The sequence below is a fragment of the Diabrotica virgifera genome, chromosome 2, assembly GCF_917563875.1.
Source record: "Diabrotica virgifera virgifera chromosome 2, PGI_DIABVI_V3a".
Classification (NCBI taxonomy): Eukaryota; Metazoa; Arthropoda; class Insecta; order Coleoptera; family Chrysomelidae; genus Diabrotica; species Diabrotica virgifera.
The window spans coordinates 152,796,905-152,807,862 of NC_065444.1; the positions used below are offsets into that span (position 1 = coordinate 152,796,905).

The 10,958-nt window shown below is 33.1% G+C and overlaps 1 non-coding gene across 1 annotated transcript; it reads right to left on the reverse strand.

Annotated features, from left to right (window-relative positions):
- Window positions 1–6,013: 6,013 nt before the first annotated feature.
- Window positions 6,014–6,085, reverse strand: Trnaq-cug (transfer RNA glutamine (anticodon CUG)). Its single transcript has one exon. It is a non-coding gene; the product is annotated as a tRNA-Gln (tRNA).
- Window positions 6,086–10,958: the final 4,873 nt, after the last annotated feature.

Below are 10,958 nucleotides of genomic sequence, written 5' to 3' on the forward strand. Positions count from 1 at the left end.
AAAGTCTTCAGGCTCTCTGATTGATATAAATAGGCCGTAAGTTGTTTGTTAAGTCACCTCATTTGAGTAACAAAATACTCATTTTTAGAGGGTCATATAAGGTAGATAGAGGCCCGGGCCAAGAAAATCTCCAATACGAAGTTATTATTTATATAAAAAGCTACTTCTAAAAAAATTTTGGTACAATTTAATATATACCCCAAAACGTGTCAGCACTTTGAAAATCCATAAAAACGCGATTTTTACAAAAATGTCCATTTTCAATCTGTTGTATATCCGCTTCTACCGAACGGATTTTAACTCTTGAAATATTGTTTTAAAGACCTTTTTATTACGTTTAAACCGCCGACCAGAAAAAGAAAATCGGATTAAAATTAGATTTTTAACAAATTTTTGAAAATAGCAATTTTTTGAAATTTTTAGCGTTACTTAAAATGGTCCCAAAAATCAGGGTTATTGACTAAAGCCTTGAAATTGTCACCGAAAAAACTACTTAAAATTACAAAGACAATGACGTTTGGTAAGTCAAAATCGGTTAAATGGGAGCCGATATACAGCCTGTCAAATATACGGCAAAAACGACCTTTTTTGGGTCTTTGACGGGCCCTATCTAGGGCTCTAAGGCCCCTAGGGGTCTGTAACTCTCAGGATAACGTTTTTTAAATAGGTCCAATAACATACTAAAATTTGAAGAAAATCCGAGGACCCTCCCCACAAAATTCACCGAAAAGTAGAAATATTGCTCATATATATATATATATATATATATATATATATATATATATATATATAAACATAGAAAAGAAAAATCATTGGCAAATAACTCGCAATGTGAATGTGAATACAAAATTAACAATATAAAAAGATGGAATGCAACTGCAGACACGTGTTTCTGACTCATTAGTCGTCATCAGTACAGTATAGCCAAGTTAGAAGAATAATAGTTTAACTTGGAAAAAGATCACTACAGGAGCAATATTACCATTTGTGACAACAATGTCAGAAGACCCTGCCTTTCAGGGCGACGACCAACACAGTCACGGAGGTAAAGCTATCTGAGGAAAGAAAAGCCAAAACCTTATACAATAAAGGATGTTAAGTAAGCGAGTACAACTATAAACATAGAAAAGAAAAATCATTGGCAAATAACTCGCAATGTGAATGTGAATACAAAATTAACAATATAAAAAGATGGAATGCAACTGCAGACACGTGTTTCTGACTCATTAGTCGTCATCAGTACAGTATAGCCAAGTTAGAAGAATAATAGTTTAACTTGGAAAAAGATCACTACAGGAGCAATATTACCATTTGTGACAACAATGTCAGAAGACCCTGCCTTTCAGGGCGACGACCAACACAGTCACGGAGGTAAAGCTATCTGAGGAAAGAAAAGCCAAAACCTTATACAATAAAGGATGTTAAGTAAGCGAGTACAACTATAAACATAGAAAAGAAAAATCATTGGCAAATAACTCGCAATGTGAATGTGAATACAAAATTAACAATATAAAAAGATGGAATGCAACTGCAGACACGTGTTTCTGACTCATTAGTCGTCATCAGTACAGTATAGCCAAGTTAGAAGAATAATAGTTTAACTTGGAAAAAGATCACTACAGGAGCAATATTACCATTTGTGACAACAATGTCAGAAGACCCTGCCTTTCAGGGCGACGACCAACACAGTCACGGAGGTAAAGCTATCTGAGGAAAGAAAAGCCAAAACCTTATACAATAAAGGATGTTAAGTAAGCGAGTACAACTATAAACATAGAAAAGAAAAATCATTGGCAAATAACTCGCAATGTGAATGTGAATACAAAATTAACAATATAAAAAGATGGAATGCAACTGCAGACACGTGTTTCTGACTCATTAGTCGTCATCAGTACAGTATAGCCAAGTTAGAAGAATAATAGTTTAACTTGGAAAAAGATCACTACAGGAGCAATATTACCATTTGTGACAACAATGTCAGAAGACCCTGCCTTGTTGTCACAAATGGTAATATTGCTCCTGTAGTGATCTTTTTCCAAGTTAAACTATTATTCTTCTAACTTGGCTATACTGTACTGATGACGACTAATGAGTCAGAAACACGTGTCTGCAGTTGCATTCCATCTTTTTATATTGTTAATTTTGTATTCACATTCACATTGCGAGTTATTTGCCAATGATTTTTCTTTTCTATGTTTATAGTTGTACTCGCTTACTTAACATCCTTTATTGTATAAGGTTTTGGCTTTTCTTTCCTCAGATAGCTTTACCTCCGTGACTGTGTTGGTCGTCGCCCTGAAAGGCAGGGTCTTCTGACATTGTTGTCACAAATGGTAATATTGCTCCTGTAGTGATCTTTTTCCAAGTTAAACTATTATTCTTCTAACTTGGCTATACTGTACTGATGACGACTAATGAGTCAGAAACACGTGTCTGCAGTTGCATTCCATCTTTTTATATTGTTAATTTTGTATTCACATTCACATTGCGAGTTATTTGCCAATGATTTTTCTTTTCTATGTTTATAGTTGTACTCGCTTACTTAACATCCTTTATTGTATAAGGTTTTGGCTTTTCTTTCCTCAGATAGCTTTACCTCCGTGACTGTGTTGGTCGTCGCCCTGAAAGGCAGGGTCTTCTGACATTGTTGTCACAAATGGTAATATTGCTCCTGTAGTGATCTTTTTCCAAGTTAAACTATTATTCTTCTAACTTGGCTATACTGTACTGATGACGACTAATGAGTCAGAAACACGTGTCTGCAGTTGCATTCCATCTTTTTATATTGTTAATTTTGTATTCACATTCACATTGCGAGTTATTTGCCAATGATTTTTCTTTTCTATGTTTATAGTTGTACTCGCTTACTTAACATCCTTTATTGTATAAGGTTTTGGCTTTTCTTTCCTCAGATAGCTTTACCTCCGTGACTGTGTTGGTCGTCGCCCTGAAAGGCAGGGTCTTCTGACATTGTTGTCACAAATGGTAATATTGCTCCTGTAGTGATCTTTTTCCAAGTTAAACTATTATTCTTCTAACTTGGCTATACTGTACTGATGACGACTAATGAGTCAGAAACACGTGTCTGCAGTTGCATTCCATCTTTTTATATTGTTAATTTTGTATTCACATTCACATTGCGAGTTATTTGCCAATGTTTTTTCTTTTCTATGTTTATAGTTGTACTCGCTTACTTAACATCCTTTATATATATATATATATATATATATATATATATATATATATATATATATATATATATATAGAACTGGATTCGAAATCCGATGTATTTATCGACCGTGCAAGTATATTCTATAACACTATAAAACAGTGTTGAAATTATCGGGAAATGCGGTCTGTGGCTTAGATTGAAACTACATTTAATTCTGTTGAATTCGATATTTCGATGAGTATTTATTAATTTTTCATCTTCATCAGGAACAAACTACAAAATTAACTAACAGTTAGGTACAAACATAATATTACAATGATATAACTTACGAATTGTTGTAGGTATGTTATATAAAGCAATTTAACTTAAAGCTATGCATGTCGTTTCACGAGAACGTCGAGGGCGGCACTGAATCAGGTATCTTTTCTCACATGTGTTAAGGGCCAAAAGTTCCAATATCGAGCCATCTGTTTAATATTCTGCTATTTTTAGAATTTTAAAACATTGCAGTATATATATATATACAGTGCTGTTTTTGTGACGGTACGCGCCGGTACGCCGTACGGGTAGCTTTTGGAACAAAAAATAAAAAAACAACAAAATTATAGACAAATTCCTGAATTTTTTCCTTTACTCCCAAATAGCTATAAAACTCCATTATTGAGGCTAAATTTAAAAAGTTTTCCCGTTGGCGGACCCTCTTTATGAACACTCCCCAGACCCCCCGAAACATTGCGTACCGGAACCTATATTGTTACAAAAACAGCACTGTATATATATATATATATATATATATATATATATATATATATATATATATATATATATATATATATATATATATCTTGGGTAGTTTTCGACAAGTTAACCTTTATCTTGAAGAATAAAGAAATATATCATCATAATCTCGCTGCTTGTTAGGATTAGATAGTTTTTAGTTTAGGATTTGGTGCTGGCTAAATGGGCATAGCTCCCAAGGGCCAAAAAAAAAATAAAGAAATACCAATGTGTCTAAAACGTAGAGTTTATGAAAAATGTATCTTGCCTGTAACTACATATGGACTGGAGACCATGGCCTTTACAAAGAAAACCATAGAGGAGCTCAGTACAACCCAAGGAGCGATGAACAGGGCCATGCTAGGGATTAGTTTGAGAGACAGAATTCGAAATATCGACATTCGTGAAAGAACAAAGATTAATGATGTCGCAGAACGTACAGCAAGGCTCAAGTGGCAATGGGTCGGACATGTTGCCCGAGATAATCCCGAAAAATGGACACAGAGACTAACAAACTGGAGAGCAAGAGATAACAGGCGAGGAATAGGCAGACCGCAAAAGAGGTAGGCAGATGAAATCAAACGGGTCGCTGGCAAGCTTGTGGATGAGAATTGCCAAGAGTAGAAATGGATGGAAGCAAATGGAAGAGGCCTATGTTAAGCAGTGGACGAACACAGGCTGAAGAACACATATTCTTCTATATATTATAAATTATTTGACATTTGACTATTAAAGTGAATACTTTTATCAGTGTAGGTGCTCTCCTAATTACGTTTCTTTGGTACTACGACTAACATAGTGCCAGCTGCAACTTTATGAGCTTTTGCTGGTACATTAAATGAAGTTAATGTATGAGTGGTTTACACTTTTTATTATCTCAATGGTGATTTATTTCAATTTGTTTTTATTGTGTAGAAACATAACAATTTTATTCTCTAATGGCACTGCTTTAATTTGCTAAGGATGCTCTTAAGGCCATGGGTACATAATTCGCAAATATTTTACGGCTTTCCCTACTTTTTCTGTCTTTACACGGCAAATTACGTGTGGTAAAATTCACACTGGTATGGATATGTAAACATTACTAGAATGTCATTCTACTTGAAAATGTCATCATTAACTTAAAGATATGGCGTTTGAATGTTCTTGGATAACTGTTGTTTGTATACTTACAAATTATTAATTCAGATAAAAATGTGATTATTTCATTCATAGGAGATTCTGACCAATAGAAAGCTACAGAAATCTAAATTAAATCGATAATTTTTGATAATTTCCCGTCGTCAAGTATATTATGTCAGATGCCCTTCGTTGCTACGAAAAAATAGATTCAGTGACATTAATGACAATTAATGTCACTATGTAATATTAATGTAATAAGTTCACGTCCTAAGTCAATTTATTTATCAAATACACTATATATAAATATGATTTAATCAACAACTCAAAATATTCCCGATTCCATGTCAAATATGTAAAATTGTCACTGTCTAACTGACAGTATGCTGACAATATTCTATTCAACTAAGTGCGTAAGATAGATAGATAGTAAAGATAGATTTGGAAAATATTCCCACCGACATTGTGTTTATTTTTTTCGAATCCTGAAAAAACCAATAATAAATATTTTTGAAAAATCTAAACGCTGAATGAAAGACTAAATTATTACCGAGGGCCGAAAGTCCCTTAGAATAAATAAAAAGTTTATTTTGAATGAAATATTTGAAATTAAAAATCACACTAAATTTTCTTAGTTTTTCACCCCTGTAACTTATTAAAATAAACATTATAGAAGTTCTCAGGGACTTTTTGCCCTCTCTAATAACGTAATCTTTAATTCTGCGTTTAAATTTTTCAAAAATACCTATTAGTTTTCTCAGGATTCGAAAAAAACGAATCCCCATTTGAATAGCATTGCAGCCGAAAATACGTACCGATCGTCTTAAAACCTTAAAATAGCGATATAAATGAAGAAATGAACTCAATTTTAAATAAACATTTATAATCATGCTTAGATTCGTTTAAAAAACTGTTAAAAATCATGGTGAAAAACAAAAAACGTGCAGGTCCCACCGAGATTTGAACTCGGATCGCTGGATTCAGAGTCCAGAGTGCTAACCATTACACCATGGGACCTTGATAATTACGTTTTTAAAATGGTATATACACAGCAAACACGAAGAATAATATTGATTTGTATTTTATTTTGACATTTTTTATTTTATTTAAAATACTTTTTTTTTATATTGACGTTTTGAATTCCACGTCGGCAATCGTTCTCAAAATAGAAAAATTTTTTTTCTTACTTGGGAATACCTACAAAAATTTTTCTAATAATTTAATTTTATCTGCCTCATTCATATTGACAATTCGCATAAAAGTAGATAGATGTTAAAGTAGGTAGATGACTTTAAAATTTATAGTGTCAATATTTTTGAGGTGTGTTCCTGGGACGACTTTATTTTTGAAGATGGTTCAATGGATTACATGAAAACAACTTTGGCTTGACAACACACGTCAGAAAAATCATAGAATACGAATGGGCATTTTGCCGAGGATTTGCGACTCAATAGGTTTCATTTAACATAAAAACCATTGCGTCGAAAAATCTTCGGCAGAACAGCAAACCCCTGTAGAAAGAATGCGGCACTACAACTTTACAACTAAGGTAAGGTCGCCAATTAAGGCCACCTTACGTTTAAATATCTGTAATATTTTATTCAGGAACAATATGGGGGAAAACTTTTGTATACGTATTGCCTAACATTTTAGCTACCTATCGAATTTCAGGATAAAATACTTACTAAAAAAATAAAGAATTAAAAAATTTTAACATTGAATAAATCTGGAATATTTGGCCTTATTATGAACTGGTAGCTTAAAAGGCCAGTGTCATTTTTTACGCAAATTGAGGTGGATAATAAATTTTAAACCTAAGAATTAAAGAACAAATACAAAATTAAGGGCCGGTTGTTCGAACGCTAATCAACAATGATCACTATCAAATATTTAATTACTGTCACCAACTGTCAATGTCATCTTTGATTGGGTTGCTGAAAACATAATTGATTATAATTATGAGATTAGTTAATCAATTAACATAACAATTATTAACATAATTGATTAACTAATTTCATAATTCTAATCCATAATTATGTTTTCAGCAACCCAAACAAAGTTGACATTGACAGTTGGTGACAGTAATTAAATATTTGATAATGATCATTTTTGATTAGCGTTCGAACAACCGGCCCTTAGTGAAAGAAACTTTTATTCATATTAAAAACAAAAATTTGTCAATACATTAAGCACACATATCGCACATTTACACACATCTAGGACAATTGGCTTTATTAGGACACTGTCTACTTTTTTTATTTAACATAAAAAAATAATAAAAAGCAATATAGAGAAAAAACAGTTCCAGTTCCTTAAAAAGTATTAATTTACTATCGCTTTACAAAGAAAAATTAATTGGCTTATATTCATTAAGTACCATTTTAGTAATTTTATAACTTACCTAAAATTTATAAACGAACTTCCGCACCGTAACAAACACGTGTCTAGTCTACTTGACGCTGCTATGTGATACTACCGACTGAATGGCGTAGACGATTTTGACTGAGAAAGACATTTACGGTGACCTCTAATATATAATATCTATATTTAAGAAAATATTTGCAATTGGCCTAATTAAGACACTGGCCTTATTTGGCGACACTACCTTACCTCAACATAATAAATGAAGAATTGACCAACAACCACAACCAAGAGATAAGAGCGCGCACAGTGGCGTAGCTGAAGATTGGGGGGCCCCCGCGACAATTTTTGTGGGCCCCCTTATTATAAACATAACGACACAAAATCATAGGCGAGCCAGGGGGGGTTTTGGGGGTTATAACCCCACCCCATTTGGATGGCCTTTGAGCTTAACACCACTACTATTCCACACCCCAGAGACCATCCAATAGTTGTAACCCCCCTTATGATCATCCTGGTTACACCGTTGCGTTGCACCAAATAACAGTATAATTACTAAAATATGTGTAATTAAAGGGCAATATTTGGCCTTTCTTTAATAAGTCTTCATCCGTTAGTGTTAATCGATTTTTTGGGAATAGACATGAAAACCTATACATGCCTCTTAATCCGAAAAACCTATTATGTAGTAAGTTGTTGCGATATTATATCTAAATTTACATTGAAAACATTAACTTCAAAACTTTTTTTACTACATATAAGTTATTTTTACATCTCGGCCGAGCTCATCGTAATTTTTTTTTATACGTCTTATCCATTTATGTTTAAATTCTGGTACATATAATACACCACTATTCTGCTACTCCTGCCGCTTCTGCTAAAGTTTCGGAAAACGACTTTCTCATTTCTCGAAGATTAACATGAGTTTTTTTCAAAAAGTTGAAGGGCCACTGTTAACTCTGCCTTTTCAGAATGCAAAAGTTTTGACGTTAGATTAAGTTGAGTCTTTTATATTGAATAGTAGGTAATGTTAATGGCAAATTCAAAATTATTCATATGCCCTAATACTGGATTAGCTTCAAATTTTTGATCGTTTTTTTTTAGATAGCAATGAAATTTTCGTTAAAGATTTCATTACTTGTCGGAAAGCTTAACGCAAAGCCGTAACAGCATCATGTCTGGATGACCACCGGGTTTCACATAACCTTTTAAGAATCCAAAGTCATAAGGGACCGTTCAAGTATTACGTAACGCAGGTGGGGGGGGGGGGTAAAAAATCTTCAAAGATTGCGTTACGCAATAGTTAAACTCCCATAAGAGTGCGTTACGTGGGGGGAAGGGGTTAAAAATCTTCAAAAATCGCGTTAACGTAATACTTGAACGCTCCCTAATAGTACATAGTACATCCCATCTTTTATTACTTGCGCTAAAAAACCATATAATCTCTTAATCATATCGTAAAAAAAAACAACTCCTGCTTAGGGACGGTCACAAACCCGAGCTTAGCTCGGCTCGGCTCGTGACTCGGCTCGTTTGATAAGCCGAACTTTAAGCTCAAGCCGGTTTGTTTCTTGCGAGCCGAGCCGTGCTGAATTCGAAACGAGCCGAGCTTTCCTCAACGAGCTTGTCAATATTTTAGCTAATGCTTAATACTTTTTTTAATTCATTTATTTCTGCTACAACTGATACTTTTGTTTGAGAATTAGTAATTCAGACTACAAAATATGTAGATATGTTTTAATATATCTACAAATATCTATACATATCTATGTGTTCGTAAAATATGGAATAAGTTCCAGCCGGCTCGAAATATTCGAGTCGAGCCGACACGAGCCACGAGCTTAACCGGCAGCTCGAAGTTCAAGCCGCGCTTCTATCTCGAGCTCGGCTCGACATTCCGACCCGAGCTCAACTTGTCAAAAGCTCGGCTCGGCTAAAGTCCATCCTTAACTCCTGTACACCAGCAACGGCATCATTCAACACTAGGTTCAGATTATGGGATGCACAATGAACATAGAAAGCTGTTTTTTCAATGTCAGTTATGCGCCTTTGTACGCCTGAATATTAACCACTCATAACGCTTGCCCTAGCATACCCCTTTGCTCTACAGTTGTGTACGGAAAGGTGCTTTGATTGTATAAATTTTAAAATTTTATTTAGACCACCGCCTGCACTTTGTACTAAAATGCGAATAAATCCCAAAAAACTTTCAACATCTGCTTTGGAAGGTAAATTATTTTCATTGTAAGTTAGTTTTACATAACGGAAAACAAAACAAAACTAGGCTGATCGTGTTTTGAAATATCTTGAGTGGTATCAAGAATTATTGAATAAAAACAACTGTTTTTAATTAAATTGATCAATTTGTTTTCAGTTTCTTGAGCCAGCAAATTTATAACTTCGTTTTGTCTTTGGGAGCTCAAGTAACGTGTTTTTAAGTTATTGTTTTTATCGATTAATTTGGCTGAAACAGGATCATATTGAGCTAGTAAAAAAACCAGTGACAAAAAATTACCTTTTTGGAATTCGCTTTCATCTAAACTACCAACATGTCCACGACACGCTAAATTGCACCCGGAAGGGTAAGAGTTACGTCAATTATTAAATTAAACAACCAATTTTAAAATCTACCCTCGAAATTTTTCTGCCGTAGTAACTTTTTTGTATCCAATTTTGTTAATTAAATTGTATTTACGAGTAAGATCAGTTAATACCTTTTTTATTTACCTATATCTTTATCTTGAGAAGGTATAAAGTATGGCTTTAAACAATTGAACGTTATAGCAGTATATTATGCAGTAAATAGTATCTATGTAGTCGTGTCACAAAAGCTGGTAATAATTTCTAATGGTTTCGCCCAAAACAAATGTCATATCCACCAATAGTTCGGTTGAAAAATTAAAATTTAAAATATAAAAAATTGTTACAAAAATTTCTAATAAAAAAGTATTACCAGCTTTTGCGAGACCAGTTAATACTAATTATATTAATAAATAATTTGGCTGATACATTTAACATTCATTTGTTTCAAAGCGTACTTTTTAATTAGGTATGTTCTCAAGATATAAGTAAATTTAAAAGGTAAATTAAAAGTTTAACTGAACTTACTCGTAAATACAATATAATTAACAATTAATTTGGTACAGGAGAGTTGCTGTGGTAGAAAAATTACTAGGGTAGATATCAAATTTGGTTTTTTATTTAGTTTAGTAAATAATTTATGCATTCATTAGTATGGTAACATATTATTATTGTAAGATAAGTTACTAAATTCAATTGAATTGTACTAATATACGATTTATTTTAATTTTTAATTACGTTTTAATTTTCATATTTGATATATTAATGTATGTTTCTAAAACCAGCTGATAACTATTTTTTTTTCAAAAAAATTTTTAATAAAAAATCCGCAAAAGCGTAAAATCTATAGTTTTTTAATATCTACTAAACAAAACATGTTAGGTAAGTACACAAAACCTTATACCAAAAGAACGGTTGTACCTAATATTTACTACAGAAGGCACAACTA